General features: G+C 46.6%; 1 long non-coding RNA gene across 4 annotated transcripts in view; it reads left to right on the top strand.

Moving 5' to 3' along the window:
• LOC140608451 (uncharacterized) overlaps positions 1 to 18,155 on the top strand; it is a 34,612-nt gene extending 16,457 nt beyond the window's left edge. For 3 of the 4 annotated variants that reach the window (XR_012010485.1, XR_012010487.1, XR_012010486.1), the window contains 2 exons: positions 16,623 to 16,759; positions 17,823 to 18,155. This is a non-coding gene — a long non-coding RNA (uncharacterized lncRNA). Of the gene's footprint in view, positions 1 to 6,795; positions 6,954 to 16,622; positions 16,760 to 17,822 lie in introns of those variants that run through there. The other variant, XR_012010488.1, reaches the window with a different exon arrangement.
• The last annotated feature ends 1,516 nt before the right edge of the window (positions 18,156 to 19,671 follow it).

Here is a 19,671-nt window from a genome sequence, read left to right as displayed (position 1 = left end):
CAAGTTCAAAAAGGGTGTTGCCTGTGTTCTCCTCTAGGATTTTGATGGACTCTTGTCTCACATTTAGATCTTTCATCCATTTTCAGATTATCTTTGTGTATGGTGAAAGAGAGCGGTCTAGATTCATTCTTCTGCATGTGGATGTCCATTTTCCCAGCCCAATTTATTGAAGAGACTGTCTTTCTTCCAATGGATAGTCTTTCCTCCTTTATCGAATATTAGTTGACCATAAAGTTCAAGGTCCACTTCTGGGTTCTCTATTCTGTTCCATTGATCTATTTGTCTGTTTTTGTGCCAGTACCACACTGTCTTGATGACCACAGCTTTGTAGTACAACCTGAAATCTGGCATTCTGATGTCCCCATATAAGGTTGTCTTTTTTAAATTCCCCTGGCTATTCGGGGTCTTTTCTGATTCCACACAAATATTAAAATAGTTTGTTCTAACTCTCTGAAGAAAGTCCATGGTATTTTGATAGGGTTTGCATTAAACGTGTTCATTGCCTGGGTACCATTGACATTTTCACAATGATAATTCTGCCAATCCATGAGCATGGAATATTTTTCCATCTCTTTTGTCTTCCTCAATTTCTTTCAGAAGTGTTCTATTGTTTTTAGGGTATATCCTTTACCTCCTTGGTTAGGTTTATTCCTAGGTATCGTAAGCTTTTTGGTGCAATTGTAAATGAAATTGACTCCTTAATTTCTCTTTCTTCAGTCTCATTGTCAGTGTATAGAAATGCCATTGATTTCTGGGCATTGATTTTGTATCCTGCAACGCTACCAAATTGCTGTATGTGTTCTAGCAATCATGGGGTGGAGGCTTTTGGGTTTTCTAGGTAAAGTATTATGTCATCTGAGAAGAGGGAGTGTTTGACTACTTCTTTGCCAATTTGAATGCCTTTAATGTCTTTTTGCTGTCTGCTGAGGCTGGGACTTCCAGTACTATGTTGAATAGCAGTGGGAGAGTGGACATCCCTGTCTTGTTCCTGATCTTTGGGAAAAGGCCTCCAGTGCGGCCCCACTGAGAATGATATTTGCTGTGGGCTTTTCCTAGATTGTTTTTAAGATGACGAGAAATGTTCCTTCTCTCCCTATGCTCTGAAGTGTTTTGATCAGGAATGGATGCTCTATTTTGTCAAATGCTTTCTCTGCATCTAATGAGAGGATCATATGGTTCTTGGTTTGTCTCTTGCTGATATGATGAATCACATTGATTGTTTGAAGAGTGTTGAACCAGCCTGTGTTCCGAGGATAAATCCTACTTGGTCATGGTGAATAATTTTCTTAATGTACTTTTGGATCCTATTGGCTAGTATCTTGTTGAGAATTTTTGCATCCATGTTCATCATGGCTATTGGTCTGTAATTCTCCTTTTTGGTGGGGTCTTTGTCTGGTTTTGGAATTAAGGTGATGCTGGCCTCATGGAATGAATTTGGAAGTACTCTATCTCTTTCTAACTTTCCAAACATCTTTAGTAGGATAGGTATGGTTTCTTCTTTAAACGTTTGATAGAATTCCCCTGGGAAGCCATCTGGCCCTGGACGTTTGTGTCCTGGGAGGTTTTGAAAGACTGCTTCAATTTCCTACCTGGTTTTTGGCCTGTTCAGGTTTTGTATTTCTTCCTGTTCCAGTTCTGGCAGTTTCTGGCTCCAGGAATGCGTCCATTTCTTCTAGATTGCCTAATTTATTGGTGTATGGCTGGTCATAATATGTTTTTAAAATCCTTTGTATTTCCTTGGTGTTGGTAGTGACATCTCCTTTCTCATTCATGATTTTATTAATTTGAATATTCTCTCTCTTCTTTTTTTTTTTTTAAATTTTTTTTTATTTATTCATGATAGGCACACAGTGAGAGAGAGAGAGGCAGAGACACAGGCAGAGGGAGAAGCAGGCTCCATGCACCGGGAGCCTGACGTGGGACTCGATCCCGGGTCTCCAGGATCGCGTCCTGGGCCAAAGGCAGGCGCCAAACCACTGCGCCACCCAGGGATCCCTTCTCTCTCTTCTTTTTAATAAGGTTGGCTAATGGTCTATCTATCTTATTAATTCATTCAACGAACCAACTCCTCCTTCCGTTGATCTGTTCCACAGTTCTTCTGGTCTCAATTTCCTTGAGTTCTGCTCGAATGTTAATTAACTCTATTCTTCTGTTGGGTGTAGGATCTATCTGCTTTTTTTTCCTCTAGCCTCTTTATGTGTAAGGTTAGCTTTTGTATTTGAGTAGTTTCGCCTTTGGAATAGATGCTTATATTGTGATGTATTTCCCCCTTAGGACTGCTTTTGCTGCAAGCCAAATATTTTAATGGTTGTATGTTCATTCTCATTAGTTTCCATGAATCTTTTTAATCCTTCCTTAATTTCCTGGTTGACCCTTTCATCTTTTAGCAGGATGATCCTTCACCTCCACGTGTTTGAGCTCCTTCCAAACTTATTATTATGATTTAGTTCTAATTCCAAGGCATTATGGTCTGAGAATATGCAGGGGACGATCCCAATCATTTGGTATCGGTTCAGACCCGATTTGTGACCCAGTATGTGGTCTATTCTGGAGAAAGCTCCATGTGCACTTGAGAAGAATGTGCATTCAGTTGAGTTTGGATGTAAAGTTCTGTAGATTTCTGTGAAATCCATCTGGTCCAGTGTATCATTTAAAGCTCTCGTTTCTTTGGAGATGTGCTTAGAAGACCTATCGAGGGTAGAAAGAGCTAGATTGAAGTCACCAAGTATAAGACAATTATTATCTAAGTATTTCTTTACTTTGGTTATTAATAGGTTTAAGTATTTGGCAGCTCCCATATTCGGGGCATATATTGAGGATTGTTAAGTCCTCTTGTTGGATAGATCCCTTAAGTATCATTTAGTGTTCCTCTTCATCTCTCACTACAGTCCTTGAAGTAAATTTAATTTATCTGATATACGGATGGCTACCCCTGCTTTCTTTTGAGGACCATTTGAATGGTAAATGATTCTCCAACATTTAATTTTCAGATTGTAGGTGTCCTTCTGTCTAAAATGAGTCTCTCGTAGACAGCAAATAGATGGGTCCTGCTTTTTTATCCAGTCTGAAACCCTGGGCCTTTTGACGCAGTCATTAAGCCTGTTCATGTTCAGAGTTACTATCGATAGATATGAGTTTAGTGTCATCATGATATCTATTCAGTTCTTGTTTTTGTGGATTGTTCCACTGAACTTCTTCTTAAAGGGGAATTTTAAGAGTCCCCCTTAAAATTTCTTGCAGAGCTGGTTTGGAGGTCACATATTCTTTCAGTTCCTGCCTGTCTTGGAAGCTCCTTATCTCTCCTTCCATTTTGAATGAGAGCTTGCTGGATAAAGTATTCTTGGTTGCATGTTCTTCTCATTGAGGACCCTGAATATATCCTGCCAGCCCTTTCTGGGCTGCCAGGTCGCTGTGGAGACGTCTGCTGTTACCCTAATGCTCCTCCCCATAAAGGTCAGGGATTTCTTGTCTCTTTCTGCTTTAAGGATCTTCTCTTTATCTTTGGAATTTGGAAGCTTCACTATTAAATATCAAGGTGTTGGACGGTTTTTATTGATTTTAGGGGGGGGGGATCTCTCTATTTCCTGGATCTGAATGCCTGTTTCCCTTCCCAGATTAGGAAATTTTTCAGCTAGTATTTGTTTAAATACTTATCCTGGCCCTCTGTCCATTTTGGCGCCCTCGGGAACCCCAATTACACGTAGGTTTTCTTCCTCAGACTGTCGTTTATTTCCCTTAATCTGTCTTTCTGGTCTTTTAATTGTCTGTCTCTTTTTTCCTCAGTTTCCCTCTTTGCCATCAACTTGTCTTCTATTTCATTCCCTTGTTCTTCTACCTTGTTAACTCTCATCGTTAGGACTTCTAGTTTGGATTGCATCTCATTCAATTGATTTTTACTTTCTGCCTGATTGGATTTAAATTCTGCAGTCATGAAGTCTCTTGAGTCCTTTATGCTTTTTTCTAGAGCCACCAGTAGCTGTATAATAGTGCTTCTGAATTGGCTTTCTGACATTGAATTCTAATCCAGATTTTGTAACTCTGTGGGAGAGAGGACTGTTTCTGATTCTTTCTTTTGAGGTGAGCTTCTCCTTCTAGTCATTTTGCTCAGTGCAGTGGCCAAAAACAAATTTTATTGGGAAAAGGAGAAAAAGAGAGGAGAGAAAGAAGGAAAGAATAGAAAAAGAAAAAAGAATAAAGGAAGATAGAAGAAAAAAGAGAATAAAAAGAGAAAGAAAAGGAAAGAAGGGGGAAAAGGGAGGGCGAAGCAATCAGAAATAAAAAAAAACATGGGGGAGTATCTTCTGATTCTGTATACTTTAAGTCCCTTGACTTCCCCTGGAACTTGTCCGTCTAGATGGACTTCTGGGGTGGGGCCTGTTGTGCTGATTTTCAGATGTTAGCACTTGGGGGAGCTGCTCTGTCCACTGCCTGGTGCAGGGCTCAGTGGGCGTAGTTTACCCCGTGAGGCCTCAGGAGGAACAACCCCAGTGGCAGCGGCCAGCTCTGGATACCTGTATTCAACCCCCACAGTAACTCCAGAGCAGTCCATCTTCACTGCCTGGAGGCTCTGGGTCGGGACCGCTGATCTGCTCAGCTCTGGGCAGGAGCGTCCTTGCTGTCCTGGGCCATCCGGGCCTCTGCCTGTCCCCGGGGAGGCCTAATCCTGGGCTGTGTCCTGGCGCCCTGTGCTCTGGGGCCTGCGCTGTTGGATTCACGCTCCTGTCTGCACAGCTTTCTCTCCCCACAGCTGCCACCCAGCCCCTCTGAGCTGCTCCTGGTCGGGCAGCCCCCTCAGGGAGCCACCGCCTGAACACCTCCGAGTTGTTTCTGGAGCCGCACAGCCCCCTCTGCACGGAGCCACTTCCTCTGCTTGAGGCACTGCCACCAAGCTGCTCCCGGGGCATGCAACCTGCTCCACGCAGAGCCCTGCCCGAACCCCTCTGAGCTGCTCCCAAGTCAGTGCACGTGCCCTGCAGCACTTAGGGAGCTTGGTGCACTCTCCTGGGAGTGCAGGTGTCTCTTAGTGTCCCAGGGAGCATGAGGGTATCCCCGCCCTCCTGGGGTCCTGCTCTGAATCCCTGTGGGCGCCATTCTGCCCAGGAAGATTGGTGCCGATCCTGCTTCTCTGGGACAAAGCTCTCCTGACCAGGGGGCACACCGCCTGGCCTTAGCCCGGCTCCTCGTGGGGCCCCTCCCCTTGGATGCCTTTTGTTTCTTTACTTCTTTTTCCCCCCTGTCATCCTACCTTGATAGAAGCGCGAACTTTTCTCACTGTAGCATTCCAGCTGGTCTGTCTTTAAATCTCAGGCAGAATTCGAAGATTTTCAGAATGATTTGAAGGTTATCTAGGTAATTTGGAGGGGACAGGTGACTTGGGGACCCTACTCTTCCGCCATCTTGCCCCTGCTCCTGTATGTTGCCTTTTAGCTTTGGTTCTTTCCTTCACTTTGCAGAAGCTTTTCAATTTGATGAAGTCACAATAGGATATTTGCTTTTGTTTCCCTCACCTCAGAGGCATATCTAGAAAGAAGATCCAATGGCCAATGTCAAAGTCATTGCTGCCTATCTTTTCTTCTTTATATGTTTTTTGGTCTCACATTTAGGTCTTTCATCCATTTTGAATTTATTTTTTATATATATGGTGTAAGAAAGTGGTCCAGTTTCATTCTTCTGCATGTGGCTGCCTGGTTTTCCCAACACCATTTGTTCTTATCCTGCAGTCAGGGTTAGGGTTTGTTGAAGAGACTGTCTTTCTGCCATTGGATATTCCTTCCTGCCTTGTTGTCCATTATGGGTCATAGATACATGTTTGTATCTTGTTCTGACTTTCCATTCTGTTCTATTGATCTAAGCATCTCCTATTGGTAGAACCCTGATTGCTGATTCAATTTCTTTGCTGGTCAACTGTCTGTTCAAATTTCTTATTTCTTCATTTTTAATTTTTGCTATGTTATATATTTCCAGGAATTGATCTATTTCTTCCAGGTTCTAGGTTGCTGGCATATAATTTTTCATCATATTCTCTTATAATCTTTTATATTTCTCTAGTGTTGGTTTTTATTTCTCTTTTCTCATTTCTGATTTTATTTGGGTCCTTTCTCATCTTTTTATCTTTTTTCTTTTTTAAAGATTTTATTTATGTATTCATGCGAGACACAGAGATGCAGAGGTATAGGCACAGGGAACATGAGGCTCCATGCGGGGAGTCTGATGTGGGACTTGATTCCCCAGGACCCCAGGATCATGACCTGAGCCAAAGCACATGCTCAACAACTGAGGCACCCAGGGGCCTTGCTGATTCAATTCCTTTGCTAGTTATGGGTATGTTCACATTTTCTATTTCTCCTATTTCAGTTTTGCTCATTTGCACATTTCTAGGGATTTGTCCATTTCTTCCAGGTCTCCCAGTTTGTTAACATATATTCTTTCATAGTATTCCCTTATAATTGTCTTATTTTTCTGGTGTTGATTGTGATCACTCTTCTCTCATTTGTGATTTTATTTATTTAGGTCTTTTCTCATTCATAAGCCTGGATAGGGCTTGATCCATTTTATTAATTATTTTGAAGAACCGGTTCTTAGTTTTGTTATTCCATTCTACTGTTTTTTTATTTCTGTATTGTTTATTTCTGCTCTCATCTTAATTTTTTCCCTTCTTCTGTAGGCTTTAGGCTTTGTTTGCTATGCCTTTTCCAGCTCCTTTAGGTGTAGGGTTAGGTTGTGTATTAGAGACTTCTTGTTTCCTTTTTTTTAAACATTTTATTTAATTTTTATTTATTTATGATAGTCTGAGAGAGAGAGAGGCAGAGACATAGGCAGAGGGAGAAGGAGGCTACATGCACCAAGAGCCCGATGTGGGATTCGTTCCCGGGTCTCCAGGATCACGCCCTGGGACAAAGGCAGGCACCAAACCGCTGCGCCATCCAGGGATCCCCGACTTCTTGTTTCCTGAGGTAAGCCTGTATTGCTATGTAGTTCCCTCTTTGGACTGCCTTTGCTACATCCCAGAGGTTTGGAGAAACATGTTTTCATTTTCATTTGTTTTAAATTTCCTCTTTAATTTCCAGGTTGCTCCATTCATTCTCTAGTAGGATGTTCATAATCTCCACGTATTTTTGGTCTGTCCAAATTTTTTCTTACTGCCGACTTCAAGTTTCATAGCATCGTGGTCAAAAATATACAGGGTGGGGATCCCTGGGTGGCGCAGCGGTTTGGCGCCTGCCTTTGGCCCAGGGCGCGATCCTGGAGACCCAGGATCGTATCCCACGTCAGGCTCCCGGTGCATGGAGCCTGCTTCTCCCTCTGCCTATGTCTCTGCCTCTCTCTCTCCCTGTGTGACTATCATAAATAAATAAAAATTAAAAAAATATATACAGGGTGTGATATCAAACTTCTTGAACCTGTTGTACCTCTTGAGGGCTGATTTGTGGCCTATGATATGATCTGTTCTGGAGAATGTCCCATGTGCACTTGAAAGGAATGTGTATTCTGGGATCACTGGGTGGCGCAGCGGTTTGGCGCCTGCCTTTGGCCCAGGGCGCAATCCTGGAGACCCGGGATCAAATCCCACATCGGGCTCCCTGCTTGGAGCCTGCTTCTCCCTCTGCCTATGTCTCTGCCTCTATCTCTCTGTGTGTGACTATCATGAATAAATAAATAAAATCTTTAAAAAAAAAAAAGAAAGTAATGTGTATTCTGCTTTAGGAAGAAATGTTCAGACTATCTGTTGGGTCCCTGTGGTCCAGTGTGTCAAGGCTATTGTTCCCCTGTTGATTTCCTGCATAGACAATCGGTCCATTGCCATAAGTGGGTGGGTGTTAAAATCCCGTCATTGTATTATTATCAGTGAGTTCCTGTACATTTGTTCGTAATTGTTTTCCATATTTAGGTACTCCCATGTTGGCAGCATAAATATTTAGTTGTTTGATCCTGATAGAGAGTCTTTTTAACTATGAAATAATGCCCTTCTTCATCACTTCTTATAGTATTTGTTCTTTCTTTTTTGAGATTGAATATTTAATTTATTTATTCATGAGAGATACACAGAGAAGCAGAGGCAGAAATATAGGCAGAGGGAGAGAAAGGCTCCCCAAAGGGATGCCGATGTGGGACTCGATCCTGGGATCCCAGGAACACACCCTGAGCCAAAGGCAGATGCTCAACCACTGACCCACCAGGTGTCCCCCAGGGTTTGGTTTCAAATCTAGTTTTTCTAACATAAGCATTGGTCCTCCAACTTTCTTTTCATAACCATTAGCGTGATAGATGATTTTCCATCCCTGACTTTCAATCTGCTGGTGTCTATAGGTCTAAGGTGAGCATCTAGTAGGCAGCATACCTATGGACCTTGTTTTTTTAATGACTAGTTTATTTTTGAGAGCATGAGAGAGAGAGAGAGAGAGAGAGAGGCAGAAAATTAGGCCCAGAGAGAAGCAGGCTTCCCACCAGGAGCCCAATATGGGACTCGATCCCAGACTCTAGGATCACATCCTGATTCAAAGGCAGAGGCTCAAACCCTGAGCCACCCAGGCATCCCGGATCTTGTTTTTTAAGGCACTCTGATACCCTATATCTTTTGATTGGAGCATTTAGTATCAGCATTCAGAGTGCTTATTCAAAATATGAACTTTGTGCCTTTGTGTTACCAGTAGAGTTGGTGTTTCTGATGACGTTCTCTGGTCCTTTCTAGTCTTTGTTGATTTTGGTCTCTTTTTTCCCCCACTAGAATGGTCCCTCTGAAAATTCCTTACTGGACTGGTTTAGTGGTCATGAACTCCTTTATACTTTGCCTGTCTGGGAAAATCTTTCTCTCTCTTTCTATCCTGAATGACACCCTTGCTGAAGCAAGAATTCATACAAATTGGACTCCAATAAAAAGAAATATGAAAACATAAAATAAATTTTTGCTATTATGATTGTGGAAAATGGCATTTAGTAGGAAAAGCAGAAGCTGAAAGAGAAGAGGAATGATTTCACCATCCGTGGGCTTCACAGGGTCCTGGTGTCCTTTCCTAGGAGGGCCCCCCCCCCTCTGTAGGATGCTTCCTGCACCTCTGCACTCCTTTTTGGAACACAGCAGGCACATCTCCGTGCCTCCAGCACCTCTGCAGTCATGGTTTATAGCATCTTCCAGGTATCCTATTGGGGACCACGGCGTCGTGTATGTAACCATCCAGCTGCTGTTTGACAACATTGGGGGGATTCTGACTTTTGTTGGTTGTGGGGTGTGTGTGTGTGTCTATCACATGAAGCTGTCACATGCAGCTATCAGATCTTCCAGCTGGGTCACCCAAATGCCGAAATGGTTGGTACAACATCATTTCTGGTGCTGATGCTGGGTGGCTAGCTGGGCTCTCCTGGCTGACCCAGGGCTCGCTCCTGAGGTGAATTTCAGCTGGAGGGTCAGCTGAGGTGGAAGGTCTGGCTCGGCCACAATCCAATGTCCGGCAGTGGGTCTCCCCAAGCGCCGCCTGCTTCTCTTCTCCCCGATGCCTCTCCAGCAGGGAGCCGGACCTCGGGGCCACACTAGGTGGATCTCCAGAGGTGCCGGGTGCCCATTACAGGGAGCCATGGGGCAGCCTGTGTGTGGGAGTAGGGGTGGTGATGGGGCTGGTGTTCCTCGGTCCTCTGCTGCCTGGCCTTCGGGCCAAGCCCCATGCTCACCCAGCCCCTACTCACTAGGGCGAGGAGGGTGCCCTCTACACACTGGTGTGAGAGATCCAGCACCACAAGGTATGCACAGTGAGTCCACCTGGTGAGGGTGGCCCAGGTGCATGATCTGCAAGTGTGGGGCCCAGGAAATTTATCAAAAATCGCCTACCCCTGGACAAGCAGAGCAGGACTGATTCCATTTTGTGCTACAACCGCCACCTCCCCTATGACCCCCACATGACCTGCTTATGTCTTAAGGCATTGCCCCAACCCAGTCAAGCCGCTGGGCACACCGTAATCGTAAATCGGCTCATAACAATGTAACCCTGCTTTGTGCCCACCAAAACTGCACGCCGATTCTGACCAAAGAAATAGGCCAGGTCAAGTGGATCCTATAGGGTAAGGTGTAATTCAATCGGCCACCTGCATGTGGACCGACACGACTGTGCAACTTTCTGTGTATCCCATGGGCCAATGGCCCCTATAAAGCTGCTACTCCTCTTAGTCTCAGGGTCCAAATCCCTGCTCCGCTGTGTCAGGTGCACTAGGACACAAGCTCCAGATTGTAAGGAACCCTTGGGAGTTTGCATCGGTGTTGGCTCCTCAGTGGATTCTCGGATTCACAATCTTGGGCACAACTCAAAGGCGTACTGTCCTTAACATCCCTTCTAGGACCATGCTGACCGCCCGGCAGGCCCTCTCTGCCCCAGCCACACAGGCACAGGGATGCGGGGAGGGGAGGAAGTGCCCCGTACCCGGCCAGCCACGGCCTCCTGGAAAGAGGGAGCACAGACCTCTGGGTCGCTTTGCATAGACCCTGGTGACCTGAGGCTTCCTGGTGTCACTCTGTCCCAGGCCCTCCTGCCCCTCGGGGCACAGCCTGAGTCCCAGTAAAGTCCATTGGGTCCTGACCCCGGCATCTGGCCACCCGTGGAAGGCACGTGGGGACGTCAGCCGGGTGTTCCTGGCGGCGCCCCTGCAGGGGTATGTGGGGCCTAGGTGGTACCCCCTCCTCCTCTCTGGGGGTCTCTCCATGCCCCGTGAACAGTGTTCTGGGAGACACAGAAGTGGGCTGGCTGTGCATTTTCACACCACAACACTTTATTGACTTTCTAAAGTAAACGGGCTCAGAGCCGAGGGTGCACGTCTTCCCCTGGGGATGGAGACCTTTCTGTCCCTTAGGGAAGGGCAAGAATGACATGGGTTGGGGACGGATGCCGGAGTCCCCCACCTGGAAGCATGTGTGGACTCTGGGTGGGGGCGTGTGTCCTGAGGTTTCAGTCTGAGAGACGGTTCTGAGGACAGCAGAGCTGACCTGACCTGGACCTGCAGCTCATGGGCTTCTGTGTTGGGTCTCTGCAGGGCAGCTGGACCCTGGCCTCAGGCTCCCTGGGGCCCCAGCACCTGTAGGAGCCAGCCTCCTGGTGTGGGTGCAGGTGGGGCCCACCATCCAGCTGTGAGAGGGCTGGCTCAGCCTGGGGCCAGAATCCAGGGCTATCCAGGGCTGTGTGTGCTGGATCCCATTAGTCTTTGTGTTGGGCCTGTGTTGGGGGCTCAAATCACCCCAGCCCTCACAGAGCCCAGGGCCAGGCCAGCCCAGATCCCCATGGGTTAGGGACTGGTGTCCTGTGCAGTGTTTACTGCCCTAAATGAGGGACAGTGGGTGGAGGCAGGGCACAGTGGGTCCTCTGCATCACTCAACTGCACCCACCCTGTCGGGGGCTTCCTGTCTTCCCTCCTCCCTGCAACCCCTGAGTACTCTATGGGACACCCGGGCTTCTGATGGGATTAGGGTATCCAGAGAACCCCGGGGAGGCTGAGCATGTCCCACAGGGGGCACCTGCATTGGGTCATTGCTGGGGGCCAATGGTGTGGTGGTGGATGGTGTGGGGGCAGGGGTATGATGGTGGTGGAGTGTGGGGGATTGTGTAGGGGTGATGGTGTTGGGGTATAGTGTGAGTGCGGATTGTGTGGGGCTGTGTGGGTGTGAGGGGGATGTGTAGGTGGGATACCATTGGGGATGATGATGTAGGAGGATGGTGTGAGAGTGGGAAATGTGGGGGATGTCGTGGGGGGCCTGCGGACACAGGAAATCTCCTTCCTCTATGATGCTAAGGAGACATCTACAGTTAAAGGCGACTAGTCTGGGGTTTGCAGTGACACCTGCCCCTGGGGCTCCGTGTGGTCATTGCAGGGCCCTGGCTGGACCGGGGGCATTTTCTGGGGGTCATTTTACTATATATGCTTTCAAATTGCAAATTGTCTCAAATTAAATGCATAAAATTTAGAATAATATAAAGCACCGAGAGTGGGTGTCACTCTGACCCGTCCGACCCTCATGGGATCGATGTGGTCCTGCTCCTGCCGTGGCTATGCAGCCTGGCCCCCAGGTCCAGTTCCTGCCCCCACATCCCCCACCCCATTCCCTGCTTCTCAGGGAGCCGTCCCTCTCCTCTTTGGTCTTCAGCTCCCATGGCTACCCCTGGAGGCCCCATCCTAGTGGCCTCCTCATCCCCGAGGCACCGGGAGTGTGGGCACGGGTGTCAGCCCCAGCATCCTACCGTGGAGCAGTGTGTTGTTGGCTGCTATTGCTCCCCCGGCCTCAGTAGCCCCGTTTTCCCTACCCAGAAGGCCCCGGGCCTCCCTTGGTGTCCCGAAGACCCCTGGCCCAGCAGCCTCACCCGACCCCCTAGCCATCCCAAAATATGGTGTGGCTGCCGAACATCCTGGTGACATCCAAGTCTACCTCCAAGATGTCCCTGGAGGAGACCAGGGCCTCCTCCTTCATTTCCTGTGGGAAACCCGGGGAGGAGGAGCAGGCGTCAGGGACACAGACCCCAACCTGTCAGGAGCTGCTGTGCTGGGCAGGGAGCCCTGGGGCCACCATGGGAGTGTGTCCTGCCGAAACCTCTTTCTTTCCTCTGGGAGGCCAGGCATGATGAAAGGGTCCACCGTGCCCGTGACACCTGTGTGAGGGCCTGTGCCCAGCTGTTGTGGGCGGGGAGGTGACTGAGTGTCAGCCTGGATGGGAGGGGATAGTGGTTCAGCCCCAGGTGGGAGGGGACATGGGGGTGTTGTGCCCAAGATTGTGAATCCGAGAAACCACTACGGAGCTGACACTGATGCAAACACACAAGGGTTAATTTCCAAACTCGAGCTTGCGTCCAAGTACACCCGACACAGCAGAGCAGGGACTTGGACCCCAAGGTGGTGTTTTGCTTTTAAGGGCTTGTCTTGGGGACCTCCAAAAGGGCTGGAGCAATTCCTCAAGTTGTGTTTACATTTTGATATGGGGCCTTCAAGGGCATTGAGCTCTGTTCTCATTCTAATAGGCGCTTTCAGCCCTTGGCGTGGGCTCAGTTCTTATTCTATTGTGGGGCTTTCCAGGGCATTAAGCTGTAAACTTTTGTTTTTTTCCTGTAAATGAAGTAATGTAAATTTCATCTCTTCTTCACGGGGGCCTGGGATGGCTGGACGTGTTCGAACGCTGAACTTAAAGTGGAAAGGCCTTCATTTTCTTGGCCTCCTTGCATCCCTTCCCATCCTATTTAGCTCCTTCCCCCTTCCCCGGAGCTCCTAAGAGAGCAATTGCAAATGACCTCAGCCTGGCAGCCTGTGTGGGGGACAGGCCCAGGGATTTGGGATCAGGAAGACCTGGGGCGTGGGCGTCCCAGCTGTGCAGCGGGATTCCATGCTGCAGAATCTTATTCTCTAAGGCTATCTTGACAACTGACTTCGTACATAAAAAAGCTGTCCTTTCTCTTTATAAGATGAAGAGCGATTCAAAGTGTTTTTTCTCTGCCCTTCTGATTGCTCAGATTCCAATCTGAGACGTATTTCCTGTTAATAAGGATAATTTACTACTATCCATAGTACTATGGTTAAAATATTCTGACACAAGTAATTCAGAGGGATGAGGGTTTCTCATCTTTTTCTTCACAGCTCAGTCACTCCTCAGGAATTGCATCTTTATGGATTTGGAAAGAACTGAGATATATTATTACCAGTGGTCCTATTATTATGTGAAGGATTCTTCCCTGAGATTCTTCCCCTGTTTCAACTGACACTGAAACACTGTGAACTCTTTGGAAGACAAATGTCAAGGAAATAAATGTTATGCATTGCTAATTTTAAATGCCCTTGCAATTTGGTGTCTATTATAATAGAAGTATTTTTTATCTGATTTTTGCTATTTATTATCCGTTCCTGCTTTTCAGGTTGAGGAGACATTATACGTGTTCATAAGTGTTTTTCTTTCCTTCTGATATAAAATTATTACTTTGTTCCCATCGAAGGAAGTCTTTAAGAATAAGGCAAAAGTTAATTTAACTATTCTTAAAATGTCTTCACACTTGGAGCCTGATTCATTTAAGTCAATTTTCAAAATAAATCTTATTTATTAGGAAAAAAAAGAAAGATTTATAGGGAAATTGAGAAGATAGTACAGAGCATTCGCATGCACTTGCACTCAATTTCTCCAATTATTGATATCTTATATCAGTATGGTACAAATATTAGCTAATGAATCAATATTAAAATAGTTGCATTAACCAAGGACCATACTTTATTCAGATTTCCTTAGTTTTTGCTAAGTTACCATCCCTCATATCACATTCCATTTGTCCTCCTGTTTTCTTAGGCTCCTCTGGATTGTGACAGTCTTTCAGCCTTTCCTTGTTGTTGCACTGGAATACTTTGAGAAGTAGAGTATTTTGAAAATTTCCCTCAGTTGAGACATGTCTTTCGTTTATCTCATGATTGAACTGTTTTTGTGGATTATATACAAAGATATACTGCCATTTTCATTATATCATATAAAGGATAGATACTTTCAACATGATTTATCAGTCTTGGTATCGATCTGATCATCTTGCTGAGGTAGTGTTTGTCATCTTTCTCCGTAGTTAAGTGATTCTTCTCCTCCTCCTCCTCCTCCTCCTTCTTCTTCTTCTTCTTATTATTATTATTATCATTATTATTTTAAGTTTTTCATAATATATTTTGTAGAAGGAAGTTACTATGTGTATTCCACACGTAAGAGTGGGAAGCTATGCTCATCAACTTGAGGGTGGAATGTCTGCACAAATTGTTTGAAATTCTTCTACGTGGGAGATTTCTCTTCTTGTGGCTTTGTTTTTTTTTAGTTTCTTTTTCAAAGATGTTTTTTATTTATTTGAGAGAGAGAGGAGAGAAAAACCATGAGTGAGAGGGGCAGAGGGAGAGGGAGAAGCAGGTTCCCTGCTGAACAGGGAGCCTACATTGGGACCTGGATCATGATCTGACTTAAGGTAGAAGCTTAACTGACTGAGCCACCAAGGTGCCACTATTTCTTTCTTTCCCTCTTTCTTTTTTTTTAAATAATATATTCACTTTTTATTGGTGTTCAATTTGACAACATACAGAATAACACTCAGTGCTCATCCCGTCAAGTGCCCCCCTCAGTGCCCGTCACCCATTCATACAGATCCCTGACCTCCTCCCCTTCCATCACCCCTAGTTAGCTTCCTAGAGTTAGGAGTCTTTATGTTCTGTCTGCCTTTCTGATATTTCCCACACATTTCTTCTCCCTTCCCCTATATTCCCTTTCACTATTATTTATATTCTCCAAGTGAATGAGAACATACAATGTTTGTCCTTCTCTGATTGACTTACTTCACTCAGCATAATACCTTCCAGTTACATCCACATTGAAGCAATGGTGGGTATTTGTGGTTTCTATTGGATGAGTAAGGCCCACCTTTTCTCTCTCTTCATCTTCTGAGTCTCCTATGATATGAATGTTATTGTTTTAATAAGTGGCTGAGTTCCCTAAATCTGCGTCTGTGGTCCATAACTTTCTTTGTTTTTAAGGCTTCCACTTGGGACTGCATCTCAGTTATACTGTTTTTAACATTCGCCTGACTAAAATTTAGTTCTTTTATTTCTACAGTAAGGGATTCTCTAGTTTTCTTCTGTGCTCTTTTTCCAGCCCAGCTGCTATCTTTATAATCATTGTTTTAAACTGTATTTATTTATTTATTTATTTATTTATTTATTTTTTAATAATTTATTTATGATAGTCACATACACACACACAGAGAGAGAGAGAGAGGGGCAGAGACATAGGCAGAGGGAGAAGCATGCTCCATGCACCGGGATCCCGACGTGGGACTCAATCTCGGGTCTCCAGGATCGCGCCCTGGGCCAAAGGCAGGCGCCAAACCGCTGCGCCACCCAGGGATCCCTAAACTGTATTTAGACATCATATATTTGTTTTGATGGACTTCATGGCTGTGAATACTACCTCATGTTATTTTATGGAGGTGAATTTCTCGATCTCATTATATTTTCCAGAAAAGAAAGTAGGAAGAAAAAGAAAAACCAAGAAAAACAATAACAACTGCCCTCCCCCAAAAAAACCACTAGATTATTTTGGCCTCCTTGTAAAAAGATTCTAAATCCCAAAATAACAAACACAATTAATGTTCCATGAAAGTAAAAATAAGAAATATATAAGGTACATACATAAAAAATAAAATAAGGCAATTAATAAAATAGAATAAAAAAAATAAATGAAAATAAAGCACAAAATACAAAGGAAGCTAGACCCTTCTTTCCAGGCAGCGCTGAAGCTCTGCAGCCTCTTGGGTCTGACAACTTGGTGGCAGCGAATGGTCTGTGTGGGGTCTGGGGATGGCCCATGGTGCTGATTGTCAGGTGCACATCTGCCTGGGAGATGCACCTGCGGTGTCAGGGTTGGGGTGGTCTTCAGCGCCTCTGGCCTCCAGCAGGTGGCGCAGTGGTGCTCCCTGAGATTGGCGCTGTTTGGCGTGATTTGGGAGGGGACACTGGGTCCTCTGGTTCTGGGGCTAAGCATCCCACCACCCAGTCTGCAAGCCCTCCACAGAAGAGCCCCCAAGCGCATCTCTCAGAACCCTGCTTTCACTTTGCCCGCGTCCGAAATGCTTTTGGTTTTGTTTTTTTTATCTCAGACTGTTGTGCCCAAGATTGCGAATCCGAAAAACCATGGAGAAGCCCACACCGAAGCAAACACACGAGGGTTTATTTACAAGCTCGAGCTTGTGTCCAAGTATACCTGACAATGCGGAGCAGGGACTTCGATCCCGAGGTGAGTTTTTGCTTAGGATAAGGGCTTGTCTCGGGGACCTCCAGAAGGGCTAGAGCAATTCCTCAAGTTCTGTGTACATTTTTATATGGGGCCTTCAAGGGCATTGAGCTCTGTTCTCATTCTAATAGGGGCTTCCTGCCCTTGGCCTGGGCTCAGTTTTGATTCTATTGTGGGGCTTTCTAGGACATTAAGCTGTAAACAGAAAAGGTTCCACACCTGGAAGGGGGACGTCACACTGTCCCTATATGCTGAAGACGCGATACTGGAAACAGGAAACCTGGGAGCCTCCACCAAAACCTGTTAGAACTAAGGAGTGAGTTCAGTAAAGTCACGGACACAAACTGACCCTACAGAGCAGAGTAGCCTTGCTCTGTCCCGACAATGAGCACTCAGGAAGGAAAGGAAGGACGTGACTCCCTTCTCAGGAGCATCAAGGAGAATAAATAATGAGACTGAACCATAGGAGCACAAGACTTGTTCACTGAGCCATACATGGCTCTGTTCTGGGAGGCCGTCCTGGGTTCGAGGGGTGGGAGCCTCATCTTGTGAAAATGTCCACAGTTTCTGAAGCCACCCTCAGTTTCAAAGTCATTCCTATCAAAATCATGGTGGCATATCTTAGAAATAGCAAAAAAAAAAAAAAAAAACAAAAAAAAAACCATAACATCAATCTGCCCCCACAAATGACCCCGGACAGCAAATCAGTACTGGAGGAGCAGGAGAGAGTGGGACGCAGCACTTTCCTATTTCAAACGATGTCACAGACACAAAGGATAAAGCAGTGTGGTTCTCGGGCCCCCAGCTGGCTCCGTTGGTTAAGCATCTGACTCCTGACCTCACCTCCGGTACTCATCTCAGGGGTCATGAGTTCTAGCCCTGGGCTGGGCCATGGACGGTGCGTGGAGCCTACTTAGGCAAACCAGTCCCATGGGGGGTGGTTCGGGCATAAGCTGAAGGAGCAAAACAGAGAGTCCAGAAGGAAATGTGCTCTGATACAATGGATTTTTTTAACTTAATTTAATTTAAACCCAATTAATTAACGGATAGTGTATTATACTTTCAGAGGAAGAATCAGGGATTCACCAGTTGGAGATAACAGCAGTGCTCGTGACATCACGTGACCTCCTTCATGCAGGTCCTCTGTTAACCTCCCCGCCTCCAACGACCATCATTTTGTTTCCTATCATTAAGAGTCTGTATTTCGGGGATCCCTGGGTGGCGCTGCGGTTTGGCGCCTGCCTTTGGCCCAGGGCGCGATCCTGGAAACCCGGGATCGAATCCCACATCGGGCTCCTGGTGCATGGAGCCTGCTTCTCCCTCTGCCTATGTCTCTGCCTCTCTCTTTCTCTCTGTGACTATCATAAATAAATAAAAATTAAAAAAAAGAGTCTGTATTTCCTGCAACTGTTTTCATCTTATTTGTTTTTCCTTCCCTTCACAGTTGTTATATGCTTTGCTTTTTAATTCCACCTATGAATGACACCACACGGTCATTCTCTTTCCTGACTGACTTATTTCATTTAACATGATCCCTCTAGTTCTATCCACGTCATTGCAAATGACAATATTTCCTTCTCTTTGATAGCTGAGTTCCATTCCTCTCTCTATGACCATCATCTATCTCCCATCCTTTTTATCCATCATCTGCCACAGGTCACCGAGGCTCCTCCCACAGTGTGGCTACTGTGGACCCGGCTGCTGTATACATTGGGGTGCAGGTGTCCCAAGTCTCACTGCATCTGTATCTTCGGAGTGAAATCAGGCCGTTCACCTGCTGTTCACAGGATGTTACAAATAGAGTCGCCCTGCAGAGCCTCCACACTGTTTCCAGGGTGGCTGCACCAGCCCGCAATCCCGCCCACAGTGGAAGAGGGTTGGGTGGGTTTTGCGGGACGTGGTAAAACCCTGGTCCACATTTCATTTTGCATCCTGTGGGCTCCAATTCCTTGTCCTTAAGTATTTCTGGGGAAGCCAGGTGTTGGGCTCCGTTTCAGTGAGACGTTTCTAAAGCTAACAGGCCACAGCAGGAGCCTGGAAGGAGGCAGGTGCAGCCCCTGGAGCGCCTGCCTCCTTCTGCACAGCCTCCTGCAGCGCCTGAGCGTCCTGCAGGGGGCGCCCGAGCCCAGGCCCCACCCAGCGGGCATGAATGTGCAGTAGGCCTCCTCTGCCTGCACTAACAGGAGCCAGCCTGTGCTGGGGAGGCCTGAGGAGGACGTGGGGACACGTCCACGCTGATGAGCCACAGCTTCAGGAAGATGTGGGCCCGCATCCACGCTGACAGGAGCCCCTGGGCCACCTCAGGACATAAGTTGAGGCTTCTGGAAGCTGCGGGCCGCATTAATGGTGGCAGGAGCCCCGGCCTCCTCAGAACCCTCGGTGATGCTTCGGGAGGACGTTGTGTCACATCGACACAACAGGATGCTGAATCCTTAGGATCCCTGGTGTTGACTTGGGGAAATATGGGATGCATCCATGCGGACAGAAGACCCCAGGCTTGTCAGGGCCTGTGGTGAGGCCTAAGAAAAATGTGGGTGCCGCATCCACACTGACAAGAGTCTCCAGCCTCCTCAGGACCCACTGTGAAGGTTTGAGAAGATTTGGGGCCACATCTATGCTGACAGGAGCCCCCAGCATCCTCAGGTCTTCTGGTGAGGCTTGAGGAAAATGTTGGGCCACCTCAACACTAACAGGACCCCCGTCCTCCTCAGGACATGCACTTTGGCTTCGGGAAATATGGGGCTGCGTCTATGCTGACAGGAGCCCACAGCTCCTCAGGACGTGTGGTGAGTTTTCTGGGGGACGTGTGGCCATGTCCAGGCTGACAGGAGCCCCGGGCCACCTGAGGACCTGCTGTGAGGCTTCCAGACGATGTGAGGCATAGTCCACAGTGACAGGAGACCCAGCATCCTCAG

Source organism: Canis lupus, chromosome 17, assembly GCF_048164855.1.
Source record: "Canis lupus baileyi chromosome 17, mCanLup2.hap1, whole genome shotgun sequence".
Lineage (NCBI taxonomy): Eukaryota > Metazoa > Chordata > Mammalia > Carnivora > Canidae > Canis > Canis lupus.
This window is presented reverse-complemented; position numbering and strand designations above follow the sequence as displayed.